Source organism: Grampus griseus (genome assembly GCF_964374135.1).
Source record: "Grampus griseus genome assembly, chromosome: 7".
Taxonomy (NCBI): domain Eukaryota; kingdom Metazoa; phylum Chordata; class Mammalia; order Artiodactyla; family Delphinidae; genus Grampus; species Grampus griseus.
Window position 1 is genome coordinate 112,283,517 of NC_139001.1, and position 19,091 is coordinate 112,302,607.

Here is a 19,091-nt window from a genome sequence, read left to right on the forward strand (position 1 = left end):
GATAAAATAAAAATAATGGAAGAAACTTCCTGCTCCTGTTTCTGACTCATCAGAGCCATCTCGCATCCCTACCCCAACTGTGCTTTGAGCTCCTCCCTGGATGGGGGTGGGGAAGGACAGGGACACTGAGAAGCTGGCTGGCCATCTGGAGCTGAACCCTCCTCAGTGAGTCTCCCAGAAGAGCTGGCATGGCTCAGGGCCAAAGCATCACTTCATGGAGGAAGTGGCATGCCCTAGGGCGTGCAGGGCAGTGGTGGCCAACATAATCGTCATCCTAGCGATGGATGATTTGCCCTGAGCTGAGGATGGAGAAGGCTCTTCCAGGCCCACAGGCCACTGAGGCTCTGCTGGAAAGGCTTGATGTGAAGTAGAGAGCAAAGGGCCCTGGCCAGGAGGCTCATGTCAGCCATCCTCAGAGCTCTGTTCCAGGGCTCAGCTCCAAGCCTGTTCCCCGTGTACCCACAGCCCTGTCTTCTGCCAGTCTCCAGGGCACCCTCCCCTGCACCCCTGTGGGCTTGCCACATCCTGCAGTGGTTGAGGTTGGACTGGCCTAGGACTTGCTGGCCCAGCACTGAGCCCATAAGCCGTGTCCTGAGCTGCCCCTGGCAAACATGTCTGGGTCACAGAATCTTAACTAGTTAGCAGATCTCTCAGAAGAGTCCTGCAACCACAGTCCCCAGTCTGGACCCCTGATGGTCAGGGAGCAGCCCTGAGTCATTGCAGGTCCAGTCCACTGTGTCCAAAGTGCCATCAGGTGTTCTGTGAAAATTCCTTCCAAACCTGTTGTCACCCAGATAGCCCTGTCACCTCGCCAGCAAGTGAGAACAGGTGAAGTCACATGCACGTGGTCACCAGAACCTTGCTTCCACTCACGCAGAGATTTCCCTCCCAGTTCAGCAGTGCCTGGAAGTGAGAAAGCCCTCCCTTGGCAGTGGGCTCAGTTATGGGCTCCCCAGCAGGGCTGCTGGGCCTGGGACGCGAGCAAGCGCTTGGTCAGTACAAATCTGCAGCCTCAGCCACCCGTGGTCCCTGGAACTGTCACTTTCCTTCAACGCACAGTGGCCTCATGCTGGCTGTGCTGGATTTCTCTCATATGGTGACTTCTGCTCCGTCCATCAACAGCATGTTTCTACGTGGAGCATGGAGGGATGTGACTGCTTGCTTCTCCGTGAAGCTCCCTGGGCCCCCAACTCAGTGGATACAGATACATTTCCCAGACACTCTGGAGACCTGACAAGTCACAGCTCCAACCCCAGCCCGCTTCCCTATTACCTGGAATCAGCTTCAGTGCTCAGTCTCATTATCCAGGTTCGGTTTCTTTTTACAGATCTGGACACAGGCCTAGCCTGGGTAAGTAACCTGTTTGAGGTCCGTGAGTAGTCACTAGTGGAACAGGAATTCCAGCTCGGACGTCTTGAGAGTGCTCTGAAACCTCTGTTCTCCTCTCTAGTGCAGGCCCCTCACAGACTCTTCAGGCCCTGTCTGAATTCCTCCTTCAGGACTGACTTGTCCCAAATGTGGCCCAGAATTCCCTCTGGTCAGTGGCGATGAAAGATCCCAGATAACAAGATGGAGGGCAGAGTGCAGAGCAGATCTGCAGGGCCAATGGGTCTGGGGCTGGGGGACAGGCCGGGAGTGGCCCCTGCAGGGGGTTTCACCAGACCTGCCATCGGGAGCTTCCCACCTCAGAATCAACCCTGGATGAGCTTGGGAGGTGACAAGAAAAAATGTAGATTTCAGAAACCCAAATCAGTGAGAAAACCTGGAGACACCGGAGTGGCCTGTAGCTGGGGGGAGAAGGGAAGGTAGTGAGAGAAGGGGCTTGAAGAGCCCCGTTACATGTTCTGCTCTTGCCCCACCCCACCCCACATCCTCACGATAAATGCCGCCTCTCCTTCTCTGGTGCCAGTGTGTTTCAGGGTGGCCGTGTCAACCGGTGTGTAGGTCCCACCAGCCACCTTCGAGCACTTGTCCTCCATCCCCCTACTTCTACGCAGCCCCGAGGGCAGGGGGATTGCTCCTAGGGAGACTTGATCCTTCTACTGTGATTTCTTCTAAGGCTTTAAAGTTGAAGCCCCGACTACAGGAGCTGCCTGGTGGGGTCAGTATGGAGGAAAGATTAACAGTGGCCCTTTGGTGCCTGGGGCCTTCTGCTCTGGGGACACTCTCCCTTCTCCTTGAACTCATCAGGACCTTACCCTTCTCTGGTGCACTGTACCAAACAGAGCGACAGAGTATCTGCTAACCATGATGAACACGAGCACACATGCCCACATAACTACACACTGAGTGTGACTGTCACAGGAGAAATACAACAGACTGCATGTTATAGATGACAGTAAGTCCCCTACATATGAAACTTCAAGTTGCAAACTTTCAAAGATGCAAACATGCGTTCACATGTCCAATCATGTAAGTTAGTTCACGTATCTGGCGTTATGTTGTCACTTGCGTGCATCTTCTACAAGTGGTTGTACTTTTGTGCACTTTACCAGAGAAAGAACGAAGAGAGACAAGAGGAAGAAGAAGCAACTGAAGAACCGAATAGATTCACAACGCAGGAAATGGCAAGGGGATTTTCTTTATTTGAGGAAGCACTGTTACTTTTTGTGGCACAGGACCGGAACATAGAATGGTACACAAAGGTTGCAGCAGCCGTTCAGAATGCAATCCAGTGGTACCGTGTCATCTGTGATGAGAAAAAAAAAAAAAAAAGCTACTACCCAGACATCACTGGATCGTTTTTTTAAGAGGGTAGATACAATTGAATCCAGCAAGGAACCAGAACCTGTGCCATCCGCGTCAGGCGTGAGTGACATTGCAGCCTGCCCTCCATCTCCTATTGCTGACCGTCCTTCAGCTCTACCATCTCCCACCTCCTCTCCCTCCTCCAGTCAGTAACTCTTCCTGCCTGTTCACTTGATTCCAGCCCCTGTATGCCAGCAGTTGTACTGTACTACCACACTTTCCAAGGTACTGTACTGTAAGATTAAAAATGTTCTCTTTATTATTACTTTGTGTTTGTTTCTTACATATTATTTGTGTGAAAAGTATTATAAACCTATTACAGTACAGTACTATAGAGCCGATTGTGTTAGTTGGGTACCCAGGCTAACTTCGTCAGACTAAAAGAACAAATTGGGGGTTTCCCTGGTGGCACAGTGGTTGAGAGTCCGCCTGTCGATGCAGGGGACATGGGTTCGCGCCCTGGTCTGGGAAGATCCCACATGCCGCAGAGCGGCTGGGCCCGTGAGCCATGGCCGCTGAGCCTGCGCGTCCAGAGCCTGTGCTCTGTGGCAGGAGAGGCCACAGCAGTGAGAGGCCAGCGTACCACAAAAAAAAAAAAAAAAAAAAAAAAAAGAACAAATTGGACTTACTAATGTGCTTTCAGAACGGAACTCATTCATACGTATAGGGGACTTACTGTGTTTGAAATAAAGTTGTTGGAAAAGACAGATCAAAACATTTTAATAAGCTAATTAATATCCTTATAGATATAGGAAAATATTATTAGCAATAAGACCCAAGACAAAGAAAACACAGAAAAGAACAAAGTCAAAATATTACATAGGAATAATATAGTAGTTGAATTAAAGAGCACACTAGATTGAGTGAATAATAGGATAAACACAGATGAGAGAGAAATGTAACCATTACCTTGTATGGACATTACAAAGTATGGACCTCGGAGCTGGCACAGTAAGGGAGGATAATTTGTAAAGTGTTTATTTACAAAAGAACTAACTACCAAAGTATGGTTGGGGTACAAGGAAAAGAGAAGGCCCAGTTCAGGTGCCTGGTCCAAGCAGCAGCAGCAGAGATTTTGCCAGTTCTAGGCTCTAAGAGTTTGGGTGGGAAAACCACGGAGAGGCTTCCTTGAGAGAAGGGGAGACCTGCAGCTGAGGGACATAGCGAGCCTAGGAAACCTCACACGAGGAGGTTTTATGGAAATAAATGCCCTGACCACTTTATTTCTTCCCTCAAATCTTCAGCTAAGGCTCCCCACTGGCTGATCGCAACTGCCTCCAGAGGGAATAGGAGCCTGTCCACACCTTCCCACTTCCCACCCCACCCCACAGACAAGAAGGAGGGTATGAGAGTTTGCCTGGAGGGACACAGATCACCCCAAGATCAGCGGGAGGGGTGAGAGGGCCCCTGGAGGGACAATTGGGAGACAACTGCCACAGGTGGTCTAGATTATTTGGATTGACTCTTCCGCTTAAAAAAAAAAAAAAAGAAGGAAAGAAATTAAAAGTTTGAATCAATTTATTAAAAAAAATCTTCATGAAGAGGTAGAAAGAGAGTGGAGAGCTGCCGGACCAAATTCTGGAGGAAAACCTACGATCAGAATATCTGAGACCCAAAGTTGTTTTTGCTACAAGCGTATTCTAATATATAGGTCAAAACTGGGCCTCAGCAGACATCTGCCAAGGCAACAGGAAGGAAGCTGTATTAGTCAGGGCTTTCCAGAGAAGCAGCTGCATGTTTATCTATCTATCTATCTATAGAGAAAGAGCGGTGTTGAGGAATTGGCTCATTATAGAGACTAAAAATCCAAAATTTGCAGGGTGGGCTGACTCAGGAAGAACTGAGGCAGCAGTCTGAGGACATATTAATCATATATATATATATATATATATATATATATATATATATATATAATGTTTTTTTTACTGGGCTTTTATTTTATTTTTTTTACATCTTTATTGGGGTATAATTTCTTTGCAATGGTGTGTTAGTTTCTACTTTATAACAAAGTGAATCAGTTATACATATACATATGTTCCCATATCTCTTCCCTCTTGCATCTCCCTCCCTCCCACCCTCCCTATCCCACCCCTCCAGGTGGTCACAAAGCACCGAGCTGATCTCCCTGTGTTATGCGGCTGCTTCCCACTAGCTATCTACCTTACGTTTGGTAGTGTATATATGTCCATGCCTCTCTCTCGCTTTGTCACAGCTTACCCTTCCCTCTCCCCATATCCTTAAGTTCGTTCTCTAGTAGGTCTGTGTCTTTATTCCTGTCTTACCCCTAGGTTCTTCATGACATTTTTTTTTTCTTAAATTCCATATATATGTGTTAGCATATGGTATTTGTCTTTCTCTTTCTGACTTACTTCACTCTGTATGACAGACTCTAGGTCCATCCACCTCATTACAAATAGCTCAGTTTCGTTTCTTTTTATGGCTGAGTAATATTCCATTGTATATATGTGCCACATCTTCTTTTTTTTTATTTATTAATTTTATTAAGAATTTTTTATACTCAATCTATTTTTTTATTGATGTATAGTTGATGTACAATATTATATAAGTTACAGGTGTACAATATAGTGATATACTTTTTTTTTGGTCAATCCCAAACTCCCTAACTATCCCTCCCCCGCACCCTTCCCCCCTGTAACCGTAAGTTTGTTCTCTGAGTCTGTTTTTTTTTTTTTTTTTAACATCTTTATTGGGGTATAATTGCTTTACAATGGTGTGTTAGTTTCTGCTTTATAACAAAGTGAATCAGTCATACATAAACATATGTTCCCATATCTCTTCCCTCTTGCGTCTCCCTCCCTCCCACCCTCCCCATCCCACCCCTCCAGGCTGTCACAAAGCACCGAGCTGATCTCCCTGTGCCATGCGGCTGCTTCCCACTAGCTATCTACCTTACTGAGTTTGTTAGTGTGTATATGCCCATGACTCTCTCTCGCCCTGTCACAGCTCACCCTTCCCCCTCCCCATAACCTCAAGTCCGTTCTCTAAGAGGTCTGCGTCTTTATTACTGCTTTACCCCTAGGTTCTTCATGACATTTTTTTCTTAAATTCCATATATATGTGTTAGCATACGGTATTTGTCTTTTTCTTTCTGACTTACTTCACTCTGCATGACAGACTCTAGGTCTATCCACCTCATTACAAATAGCTCAATTTCGTTTCTTTTTATGGCTGAGTAATATTCCATTGTATATATGTGCCACATCTTCTTTATCCATTCATCCGATGATGGGCACTTAGGTTGTTTCCATCTCTGGGCTATTGTAAATAGAGCTGCAATGAACATTTTGGTACATGACTCTTTTTGAATTTTGGTTTTCTCAGGGTATATGCCCAGTAGTGGGATTGCTGGGTCATATGGTAGTTCTATTTGTAGTTTTTAAAGGAACCTCCATACTGTTCTCCATAGTGGCTGTACCAATTCACATTCCCACCAGCAGTGCAAGAGTGTTCCCTTTTCTCCACACCCTCTCAAGCATTTATTGTTTCTAGGTTTTTTGATGATGGCCATTCTGACTGGTGTGAGATGATATCTCATTGTAGTTTTGATTTGCATTTCTCTAATGATTAATGATGTTAATCATATTTTAAATGTTTTGTATTTCATGATGGTTTGACATGTTGGGAGGCCTTGCTGGCCTGGGAGAAATAATAATCAACTGTGAACATATCTTTTATATGCAAACAACAAATCTCAAGTCCATACCCGCAACAGCTTTCTTTATCTAACTCTCACACTCCAAGCCAGTATTTCCCCTGCCCTAAATCACTGCAGAAAACTGGAGACCACCCATATAGCCTAGAGCCCACTAACATTATTCACACTCTCTAATCCTAAACTGTTTTCCTGCCTGTCTCGCTTTTTCCACGGAAACCACAATAAAGGCTCTGGGCTATGCTTTCCTCTCACTCCTGCTTTTGTCTCCTGACCAGACTGAAGCTTCAACATGTGGCCCTGTGTGGGGTAGAGGGACCCCTCCTCTTGGAAGTGTAAGTCATGAAAGTCTTCTCTCAATGGCACTGCCCTCTGTGTCATCATCTGGTCACCTCCATAAGTTAAAATCCCACAGGTACATTTTAATACAAAGTCCAAAGGCTGTCAGGCTGGAGACCTAGGAGGAGAAAATGTTGCAGTTGAAGTTTGAAGGCAGTCTGCTGGCAAAATACCTTCTTGCTCCAGGACAGTTTGTCTTTTGTTCTAGTCAGACCTTCAGCTGATTGGATGAGGTCCACCGGCATCATGGAAGGCAATTTCCTTTCCTCAAAGTCCACTGACTTAAATGTCCAGAATAATGTTTGGCCAAATATCTGGTCACTGTGACTTAGGCAAGTTGACCTGTAAAATTAACCATCTCAAGGACCTTAGAGAAAATACTTCCCACATTACACTGGGACCCCAAAGAGCCTAATAGGATAAGATACACTGTTCACCCTCAAGCCTGGCAACCAGACAAAAAGGAAAGACAAGGGTAGGGGCAGATTTGCGCTTATAGTTTGACAAGCCAGGGGTCACATCAAGCTGTGAATGTAGTCTGAGGTGGTCTGTGACCCATACAAATGCCAAACTACTCTAGAGGATGGTACCTTCATTCTTGATATAAGGAAATCCCTATAATTAGTTGACCAGCATGTGGTCAAACATAACCAACCACAAAAGGAAACAAACCTCCCCAAATAAGAACCAAAAGAAATAAGAGAAAGCAGAACTGAACAAAGACTTCAGACTGTAAATGCCAAAGATTTAAAAATGTCTCCACTTATTAACCTGTATCTGTTAGCTTTACTGAATAGCAAATGATCTCAAAACTTCCGGCTGGAAGTGCCACTTCTGACTCCCTGGTGAAACTGGTAAAGATTATTTTTCCAAAATAAGTCTCAGGACTTCCCTGGTGGTGCAGTAGTTGAGAATCCACCTGCCAATGCAGGGGACACAGGTTTGAGCCCCAGTCTGGGAAGAAACCACATGCTGCGGAGCAACTAAGCCCATGCGCCACAACTACAGAGCTCGTGTGCCACAACTACTGAAGCCCGCACGCCTAGAGCCAGTGCTCCACAACAAGAGAAGCCACCACAATAAGAAGCCCGTGCACTGCAACGAAGAGTAGCCCCTGCTAGCTGCAACTAGAGAAAGCCCGCGCACAGAAACAGAGACCCAACGCAGCCAAAATATAAATTAATTAATTAATTAATTAAAAAATAAAGTCTCCAGAAATGGTCCTATGGGCATATAACAAATGAGGAAGAATTTATTCAAGAAAACCTACAAAAACTTAGCGAGAACAGCAAAAGTCTTTGGAACTTGAATCACTACCTACTTCTTCCTTACTCCGTCCCATCTCAACATGACAAAAGTCTACTCCAGATGGCCACAGACAACAGGCTCCCTCTCCCCGCAGCTCCCAGTCTGAGGGTTATAACATTCTCTTGGGAGAGGCAGGGTGCTGACATGTTCTCATTCTCTCCCCAGATATTCATTGTGGAGGCAAGAGTGGCTAAGAGATTGGGGCTCTTTCTTCTGTCCAGTTCTTATTGACAAAGGTTTTGTCCCTATGGACAAAGGCTCTACCTTGGGTGTGGTGCATGGAAAATACTGGAACCCCAACTGTCCTCGCCCCTGTCTGAAAAGTAAGGTGTCCATGCTAGGATTGGTAAGCCAAGATGACCTGAGGCTACTACCCCCTCCAGCTCCTAAAGCAGGTGACAGAGAAGTGTGCCTATCCCTACCTTCTGCTCTAGAGTTCAGAGATTTTGCCCAGGGAGAAGCAGGTCATATAACAAAGAGATCTGAAGGTCTTCCCAAAGGAGCTGACTTTATTTGCAACAGAATTTGGGAGAGTTCAAACTGAAGAGTTCCCTTAAAACATAATGGAGCTTGTGGTAAAAAGCAATTAAGTGGAGACTGGTGCAAGAGGGAAGAGATATGGGAACATTTGTATATGTACAACTGATTCGCTTTGTTATAAAGCAGAAACCAACACACCATTATAAAGCAATTATACTCCAATAAAGATGCAAAAAAAAAAAAAAAAAAGAGGAGACTGGTAGATTCATTAGAGATAAAAGCTAACCTGCAGGCTAGTTGGTTTACCAGAGAGAATCAGGGAAAGGAACAGCTGCAAGAGTCCTTCTGGGATCAGGGCAAGTCCCAAACACTGACGTCAAAAACCATCCCTGCACAGGAGCCCAAAAACCTAATTAGATCAAGCCAAGGTCTGGGCTGAACACTTCCCATGGCCTGCTGTGCCTGCCCAGATGCACATGTCCAGCTGGGGCATTTCCTCTCCGTCCTCATGCACATGCTCTCTTACAAGTCACAGGTTCAAAGATAAAAATGACTGTACCCCATGCCTGCAAAGCTGGGCCTGCCCATCTGTCCTACCCGCTGCCTTCCTTAACACCCAGGGAAAGACCTTGATGCCATGGTCACTGGGCTACATGTAGGAAAGCAGTCTGTGCCAGGACTCTGCCGGGGTGGGACCTTCACCCGTCACAGACAGTACCTGATGCCTTGGCTGCCAATCCCCTGTTTGTATCTCCTAACATTCTCTTTCTCCACAGAAAAGCCAAGAATTTGATATTCTTGTCTCTGGGTCTGCCTACCCTTGGGGCAATCAAGGCCCTTCTGCCCACCATTTGGAAAGCAAGTGTAGGACAGGCCCATAGCTTAATGAAGTCAATTGACATCAGTCTATGAGTGACTTAGACCAAGGGTTTTCCCAGTGAGCTCTGTGCAGAATATGCTCATGTTTTCCATGGAACACAGTCACCCAGGCCCCGTGCTCATCCACCACATGACACACTGTCACCCATGAACTAAGCTAGCCTTTCCTTGGAAGGTTCTAGGACAGGGCCATGGGGATCAGGTCTTGAAGGGGCCTCTTCTGATGTAGCTCTTGTCTTTGGTGGAGAGAGATGCCACAGGAAGGTGCTTCAGATGCAGCCATGACTCTGGCTCCCTTGAGCGCTGACAGTCCACAGGCAGTGAGTGGCAGAGTCCCCTAGGCACAGAGAGCTTCGGGTGCCTTTCTGAAACCCTGGCACATGAGCCCATTCATTTGCAGGAGACCAACACTTTTGTCTTTTGAATCACATAATTCTTAGTTTAGGTGTATGTTTTCAAGATGCTCAGTAATCGAATTCACGGTATAATGTGGCTGACATATTTTCTTATATGCACTTAAGTTGTTTAAAAAACAGTCAAAAAAATTAAAAGAGTTATTTCTTGTTAGAGGTCATTTCCAAAATAATGTTTTTATATGTAGCATGGGTGAATATTTAAGACTATACTTGGGAGCCCCATGACATACACGAGGCCCCAGGGAGAGTCTGGTGTCTGTGCCTGATAATAGCAATAGCCATTTGCTGATAAAGTTGAGGCCCAATTAGACATGATTTTGAACCTACATGACCAGGACTCTAAAGAACTAGAAATAAAAAGCAACCACTTAAAAACTAAAAATAAATTGCCATAACAAATCCCTCTGAAATCCCTCAAATAGATAAACCTGAAATAAATAAAATGATAACCTTCGGACTCTGCACATGTATCAAATGTCATTCCCTTTCTTCTTTTTTCGGAGAGTACAATGTTACCACTTTCACAAAATCTTCACTAGCTACTGTAGGAAGAGTTAGTCATCTCCACAGAAATTCATTTGTATACATTTTAACAGCACTTATAACATTGTAATGAGTTTGAGGTTGTCTAAAACTGTAAGCTTCTTTGGACTGGGATCCTAATCTTATGAATATTTTCCAAAAACCTAGCACGGAGAAGATTGTGTTTGCTAAATAAATTAATCTATTATATTTTTTTGTTAAACACAACTAAAATTAACAACTCTAAAATCAAATGACTCAAATATAAATAACAAATTTTTTTAAAAAAATCCATGACTAAAATAAATAAGAAATTAAAAATTAATAGTTATAAGAATAAAATATGTATTAAAATTAAGTTAAAATAACTCAGAAATTAAATAATTTTAAAGTATGTATGTAATTGAAAATAACTTCAAAGCTGAATCTGAAAATATGTAACCAATTAAAGGGAATAGCTATAGCTTTGGGGAAGATGTTGGCAGTTGTTCTCTCATAAGCTCTAAAGCTGCTCGCTATATCGAAGAGCAAAACTGGTATAGAGAAGGGCAGCTGCGGTGGTGGAAATGAGAGAGCAGAGAGACCCCCCAGGAAAGAAGGGTGGAAGAGCAGAGCTGAGAAAACTCCAGAAGCAAGATGCCATATTTGTTAGCATTTCATAACAACAACAGGAGAGAAAAGCTATTTAAATCATACTGCTTTCTACAAATTTGAGGTAAAAAGATTCATATAAAGTTTAGTTACAGAAAAATATTGGTGTTGAATTCCAGGCAACAGTACCACAGGGGGCAAAGGGGCATACTTTCAGAATAACAGCACAAAGAAAATGAAAGCATTTCTTCTTGATGTACTTCACGAATTGTAATGTGCTTTTTCCAAAAATAAAGAAAAAGGCCTTAAGAAAATGATACAAGTCATTAAATGACATCATAAGTTAGAATTAGAACAACTCAGAGATGAAAGGACAGACCTCAGAAAAGAATGAGAAAAAAATGAAAAATCATTTATGAATGAATTATACAGCAAAAGCAAAGTGACAATGTCTTATGAGAGATGGAAGGTGAAAATGCTAAAAAAAGAAATTAAACAAGAAATTATAAAGATTTGAGAAAAAATGTCAAAATTTGAAGATAAGCACTGAAGATGAATGATTGGAGTGCCTGAAAAAGGAAACCAAAGCCAAGAAACAAAGCAAATATTAAAAGTTATAATTCAGAAAAATTCCCTGGAAATAAGGAAATATGTTCAAACTGTAGGTTGACAGGGCACACTGAGCAGTGACTCAGAACCAATGGCAGGATTTGAGCTAGTAAAGAAATCCTTGGGCATCTAGGGAAAAAAAGAGCAAATAATATACTGTATAAAGGAAAAAAAAATAGGGTTTCATCACCATTTCTGAGGGCAATATTTTATGTCAGAAGAAAATAGAGTAACATGTTTAAAGACACTCATGGAAAGGAGCTGTGAGCCATGAGTTTTATAGCTGAAAAACTGATCTACAGTATAAACGTATGAATGTCCAAGTCACCATGCAAGACCTCAGGTAATATTGTTCTCATGACCCCTAGAGGGATGAGCAAACTGAGCACAGCTAAACGCCTAGAAAGGACATAGGACAGATGGTAAACACTAAACCTGCAACGGCTTTGTCCAGCAAAGAGTGTATGACAGAAAGCATGACCTCAGTGGCAGGCACCAGGGTAATTGCCTCAAATAATTTATTAAGAGCTATCTTCGTTTTTGGTATTTTTTATGTAAAATTCTTTTGAAACAACTGGGAATAAATATTGTTTAACATAAAAATTCCAACATTAAATGTAAAGAATATTGCCAAAACTAATTCTAAACCCATGCAGCTCAGAAACTAAATACCTGGTGCTACATTAGCTAACTTGGGAGAGTTGTATGCAGGCAGGAGCCTCGGGGCACTGGCTGCTGTTGGCCTCCTGGCCAGAGAAGACAGCAAGTACCTGTTTTAACAAGTCAGCTCAGCAGGAGCCTGTGTGCTTTTCTTTTCCCACTGCTGAGTTTTCCTTCCCCCAGCCTTCAATGCAAGACCTAGTCTTTCATCCTCTGAGAAGGGAAGTCAAGTGCCCACCTGATGCTCAGTCCCTGAAGATCCCTTGCTTCTCTTTTTATTTTACAGTGTTTCTTGCTTACCACACAACAACCATGGCTGGCATAAGTGAGGAAGAGAAATTCCTTAATGACAGTATTTTCTGTGTCTGTGTGTCTTACCATGTCTGATTTTAAAGCAGCAAAGAAATCATTCATGTCGACAAAGAACTGAAGTGCCAAAGTTCAGAGATTTCACTTAATTAACATAATGAGGAGTAGAAATAGTTTCATAGTAGATCACATATCAGATTTAATGACATTTCTTGGAGAAACAGTCAGTCAGTGAATTAGGATTGATGGAAGCAATTTTCACATATTGAGGTACGGGTAAGTCATTCTGGCTTATACATGAGTTAACTTGAATTTTTTTGCTAACTAAAACAACCTGTTTGAGTCCTATCAAACATACATTGTACATCTGCTTTAGTTATTAAAGAAAGGGTACATTGACCAGAAGTAAGAATGTCCATGTTAAAAATGAAGATTAGAAAAATCTACCACATGGGGGAAACAGACAGCACTTGGAAAACTGCAGCATCCGTATTCTGCTTTCTCCTTGGTATCCCCATTGCATGTTCCTTGAAGAGCCCAGATTGTACTTTCCACAGGCTTTTACTCTTTAAGGAAACAATGTGGAGGACTGATTTCAGAGAACAGTAATAAACCATGGGGCGGACAGGGTCTTGGTGCTCCATCCGGGTGTCAGGCCTGTGCCTCTGAGGTGGAAGAGCTGAGTTCAGGATACTGGTCCACCAGAGACCTCCCAACTCCACGTAATATCAAATGGTGAAAGCTCTCCCAGATATGTCCATCTCAACGCTAAGACCCAGCACCACTCAACGACCAGCAAGCTACAGTGCAGGACACCCTATACCAAACAACTAGCAAGACAGGAACACAACCCCACCCATTAGCAGAGAGGCTGCCTAAAATCATAATAAGGTCACAGACACCCCAAAACACACCACTGGACGTGGTCCTGCCCACCAGAAAGACAAGATCCAGCCTCATCCAACACACAGGCACTAATCCTCCCCACCAGGAAGCCTAAATAACCCACTGAACCAACCTTAGCCACTGGGGACAGGCACCAGAAACAACGGGAACTACAAACCTGCAGCCTGTGAAAAGGAGACCCCAAACACAGTAAGTTAAGCAAAATGAGAAGACAGAGAAACACACAGCAGATGAAGGAGCAAGGTAAAAACCCACGAGACCAAACAAATGAAGAGGAAATAGGCAGTCTACCTGAAAAAGAATTCAGAGTAATGATAGTAAAGATGATCCAAAATCTTGGAAATAAAATGGAGAAAATACAAAAAACATTTAACAAGGACTTAGAAGAACTAAAGAGCAAACAAACAATGATGAACAACACAATAACTAAAATTAAAAATTATCTAGAAGGAATCAATAGCAGAATAACTGAGGCAGAAGAACGGATAAGTGACCTGGAAGATAAAATAGTGGAAATACCTACTGCAGAGCAGAAAAATGAAAAAAGAATGAAAAGAATTGAGGACAGTCTCAGAGACCTCTGGGACAATATTAAATGCATCAACATTTGAATTATACACGTCCCAGAAGAAGAAGAGAAAAAGAAAGGGACTGAGAAAATATTTGAAGAGATTGTAGTTGAAAACTTCCCTAATGTGGGAAAGGAAATAGTTAAGTCCAGGAAGCACAGAGAGTCCCATACAGGATAAATCCAAGGAGAAACATGGCAAGACACATATTAATCAAACTATACAAATTAAATACAAAGAAAAAATATTAAAAGCAAGGGAAAAACAACAAATAACATATAATGGAATCCCCATAAGGTTAACAGCTGATCTATCAGGAGAAACTCTGCAAGCCAGAAGGGAGTGGCAGGACATATATAAAGTGATGAAAGGGGAAAACCTACAACCAAGATTGCTCTACCCAGCAAGGATCTAATTCAGATTTGAGGAGAAATTAAAAAACTTTACAGAGAAGCAAAAGCTAACAGAATTCAGTGCCACCAAACCAGCTTTACAACAAATGCTAAAGGAACTTCTCTAGGAAGGAAACACAAGAGAAGGAAAAGACATACAAAAACAAACCCAAAACAATTAAGAAAATGGTAATAGGAACATACATATCGATAATTACCTTAATGTAAATGGATTAAATGCTCCCATGAAAAGACACAGACTGACTGAATGGATACGAAAACAAGACCCATATATATGCTGTCTATAAGTGACCGACTTCAGACCTAGGGACACATACAGACTGCAAGTGAGGGGATGGAAAGACATATTCCATGCAAAAGGAAATCAAAAGAAAGCTGGAGGAGCAATTCTCATATCAGACAAAATAGACTTAAAAAAAAGACTATTACAAGAGACAAAGAAGGACACTACATAATGATCAAATGATCAATCCAAGAAGAAGATATAACAATTGCAATTATTTATGAAACCAACACAGGAGCACCTCAATACATAAGGCAAATGCTAACAGCCATAAAATGGGAAACTGACAGTAACACAATCATAGTAGGGGACTTTAACACCCCACTTTCACCAATGGACAGATCGTCCAAAATGAAAATAAATAAGGAAACACAGCTTTAAATGATACATTAAACAAGATGGAATGAATTGATATTTATAGGACATTCCATCCAACAACAACAGAACACACTTTCCTCTCAAGTGTTCATGGCACATTTTCCAGGATAGATCATATCTTGGGTCACAAATCAAGCCTTGGTAAATGTAAGAAAATTGAAATCGTATCAAGTATCTTTTCTGACCACAACGCTATGAGACTAGATATCAATTACAGGAAAAACTTACAAGAAATACAAACACATGGAGGCTAAACAATACACTACTAAATAAGCAAGAGATCACTGAAGAAATCAAAGAGGAAATCAAAAAATACCTAGAAACAAATGACAATGAAAACACGATGACCCAAAACCTATGGGATGCAGCAAAAGCTGTTCTAGGAGGGAAGTTTATAGCAATACAATCCTACCTCAAGAAAAAAGAAACATCTCAAATAAACAACCTAACCTTACACCTAAAGCAATTAGAGATAGAAGAACAAAAAACCCCAAAGTTAGCAGAAGGAAAGCAATCATAAAGATCAGATCAGAAGTAAATGAAAAAGAAATGAAGGAAACAATAGCAAAGATCAGTAAAGCTAAAAGCTCGTTCTTTGAGAAGATAAACAAAATTGATAAACCATTAGCCAGACTCATCAAGAAAAAAAGGGAGAAGACTCAAATCAATAGAATTAGAAATGAAAAAGGAAAAGTAACAACTGACACTGCAGAAATACAAAGGATCATGAGAAATTATTACAGGCAGCTCTATGCAATAAAATGGACAATCTGGAAGAAATGGACAAATTATTTGAAAATCATAACTTTCTGAGACTGAACCAGGAAGAAATAGAAGAAATAGAAAATATAAACAGACTAACCACAAGCACTGAAATTGAGACTGTGATTAAAAATCTTCCAACAAAGAAAAGCCCAGGACCATACTGCTTCACAGGCGAATTCTATCAAATATTTAGAGAAGAGCTAACACCTATCCTTCTCAAACTGTTCCAAAATATAGCAGAGGTAGGAACACTCCCAAACTCATTCTAAGAGGCCACCATCACCCTGATACCAAAACCAGACAAAGATGTCACAAAGAAAGAAAACTACAGGCCAATATCACTGATGAACATAGATGCAAAAATCCTCAACAAAATACTAGCAAACAGAATCCAACAGCACATTAAAAGGATCATACACCATGATCAAGTGAGGTTTATTCCAGGAATGCAAGGATTCTTCAATATATGCAAATCAATCAATGTGATACACCATATTAACAAAATGAAGGAGAAAAACCATATGATCATCTCAAAAGATGCAGAAAAAGCTTTTGACAAAATTCAACTCCCATTTATGATAAAAATCCTCCAGAGAGTAGGCATAGAGGGAACTTACCTCAACATAATAAAAGCCATATACGACAAACCCACAGCCAGCATCGTTCTCATTGGTGAAACTCTGAAACCATTTCCACTAAGATCAGGAACAAAACAAGGTTGCCCACTCTCATCACTCTCATTCAACATAGTTTTGGAAGTTTTACCCACTGCAATCAGAGAAGAAAAAGAAACAAAAGGAATCCAAATCGGAAAAGAAGAAGTAAAGCTGTCACTGTTTGCAGATGACATATTATAAACAGAGAATCTTAAAGACACTAACAGAAAACTACTAGAGGTAATCAATGAATTTTGTAAAGGAGCAGGATACAAAATTAATGCACAGAAATCTCTTGCATTCCTATACATTAATGATGAAAAATCTGAAAGTGAAATTAAGGAAACACTCCCATTTACCACTGCAACAAAAAGAATAAATACCTAGGAATAAACCTACCTACGGTGATAAAAGACCTATATGCAGAAAACTATAAGACATTAATGAAAGAAATTAAAGACAATACAAACTGATGGAGAGATATACCATGTTCTTGGATTGGAAGAATCAATATTGTGAAAATGACTCTACTACCCAAAGCAATCTACAGATTCAATGCAATCCCTATCAAACTACCAATGGTATTTTTCACAGAACTAGAATAAAAAATTTCACAATTTGTATGGAAACACAAAAGACCCTGAATAGCCAAAGCAATCTTGGGAAAGAAAAATGGAGCTGAATGAATCACGCTCCTGGACTTCAGACTGTATTACAAAGCTACAGTAATCAAGAGAGTATGGTACTGGCACAAAAACAGAAGTATAGATCAATGGAACAGGATAGAAAGCCCAGAGATAAACCCACACACATATGGTCACCTTATTTTTGATAAAGGAAGTAAGAATATACAATGGAAAAAAGACAGCCTCTTCAATAGTGGTGCTGGGAAAACTGGACAGCTACATGTAAAAGTATGAGATTAGATCACTCCCTAACACCATACACAAAAATAAGCTCAAAATGGATTAAAGACCTAAATGTAAGGCCAGAAACTATCAAACTCTTAGAGTAAAACATAGGCAGAACACTCTATGACATAAATCACACAAGATCCTTTTTGACCCACCTCCTAGAGAAATGGAAATAAAAATAAAAATAAACAAATGAGACCTAATGAAACTTAAAAGCTTTTGCACAGCAAAGGAAACCATAAACAAGACCAAAAGACAACCCTCAGAATGGGAGAAAATATTTGCATATGAAGTGACTGACAAAGGATTAATCTCCAAAATTTACAAGCAGCTCATTCAGCTCAATATCAAAAAAATAAACAACCCAATCCAAAAATGGGTAGAAGACCTAAATAGCCATTTCTCCAAAGAAGATATACAGACTGCCAACAAACACACGAAAGAATGCTCAACATCACTAATCGTTAGCGAAATGCAAATCAAAACTACAATGAGGTATCACCTCACACCAGTCAGAATGGCCATCATCAAAAAATCTACAAACAATAAATGCTGGAGAGGGTGTGGAGAAAAGGGAACACTCTTGCACCGTTGCTAGGAATGTAAACTGGTATAGCCACTATGGAGAACAGTATGTAGGTTCCTTAAAAAACTAAAAATAGAACTACCATACGACCCAGCAATCACACTACTGGGCATATACTCTGAGAAAACCATAATCCAAAAAGAGTCATGTACCACAATATTCATTGCAGCTCTATTTACAATAGCCAGGACATGGAAGCAACCTAAGTGTCCATCGACAGATGAATGGATAAAGATGTGGCTCATATATACAATGGAATATTACTCAGCCATAAAAGAAACGAAATTGAGTTATTTGTAGTGAGGAGGATGGACCTAGAGTCTGTCATACAGAGTGAAGTAAGTCAGAAAGAGAAAACCAAATACCACATGCTAACACCTATATATGGAATCTATAAAAAGGAAAAAAAAATGCTTATGAAGAACCTAGGGGCAGGACAGGAATAAAGATGCAGACGTAGAGAATGGACTTGAGGACACAGGGAGTGGGAAGGGTAAGGTGGGATTAAGGGAGAGAGTGGCATGGACTTATATATATTACCATATGTAAAACAGACAGCTAGTGGGAAGCAGCTGCATAGGTCAGGGAGATCAGCTCGGTTCTTTGTGACCACCTAGAGGGGTGGGATAGGTAGGGTGGGAGGGAGGGAGACGCAAGAGGGAGGAGATATGGGGATATATGTATATGTATAGCTGATTCACTTTGTTATAAAGCAGAAACTAACACACCATTATAAAGCAATTATACTCCAATAAAAATGTAAAAAAAAAAAAGAAAAGACCTAACACAGCCAAAAATAAAAATAAATAAATAAATTTATAAAAAAAAAAGAAAAGAAGTACAAACTTCCAGTTGCAAAGTAAATGAGTCATGGGTATGAAATGTACATTGCGGGGAATACAATCAATCACTATGTAATATCTTTGTATGGTGACATATTGTAACCAGACTTACCTTGGTGATCAATTTGGAATGTTACAAATATCAGATCACTATGTTGTGTAGCAGGAACTAACATAATGTTGTAGATCAATTATACTTGAAAAAAAAACGGGGACTTCCCTGGTGCTCAGTGGTTAAGAATCGG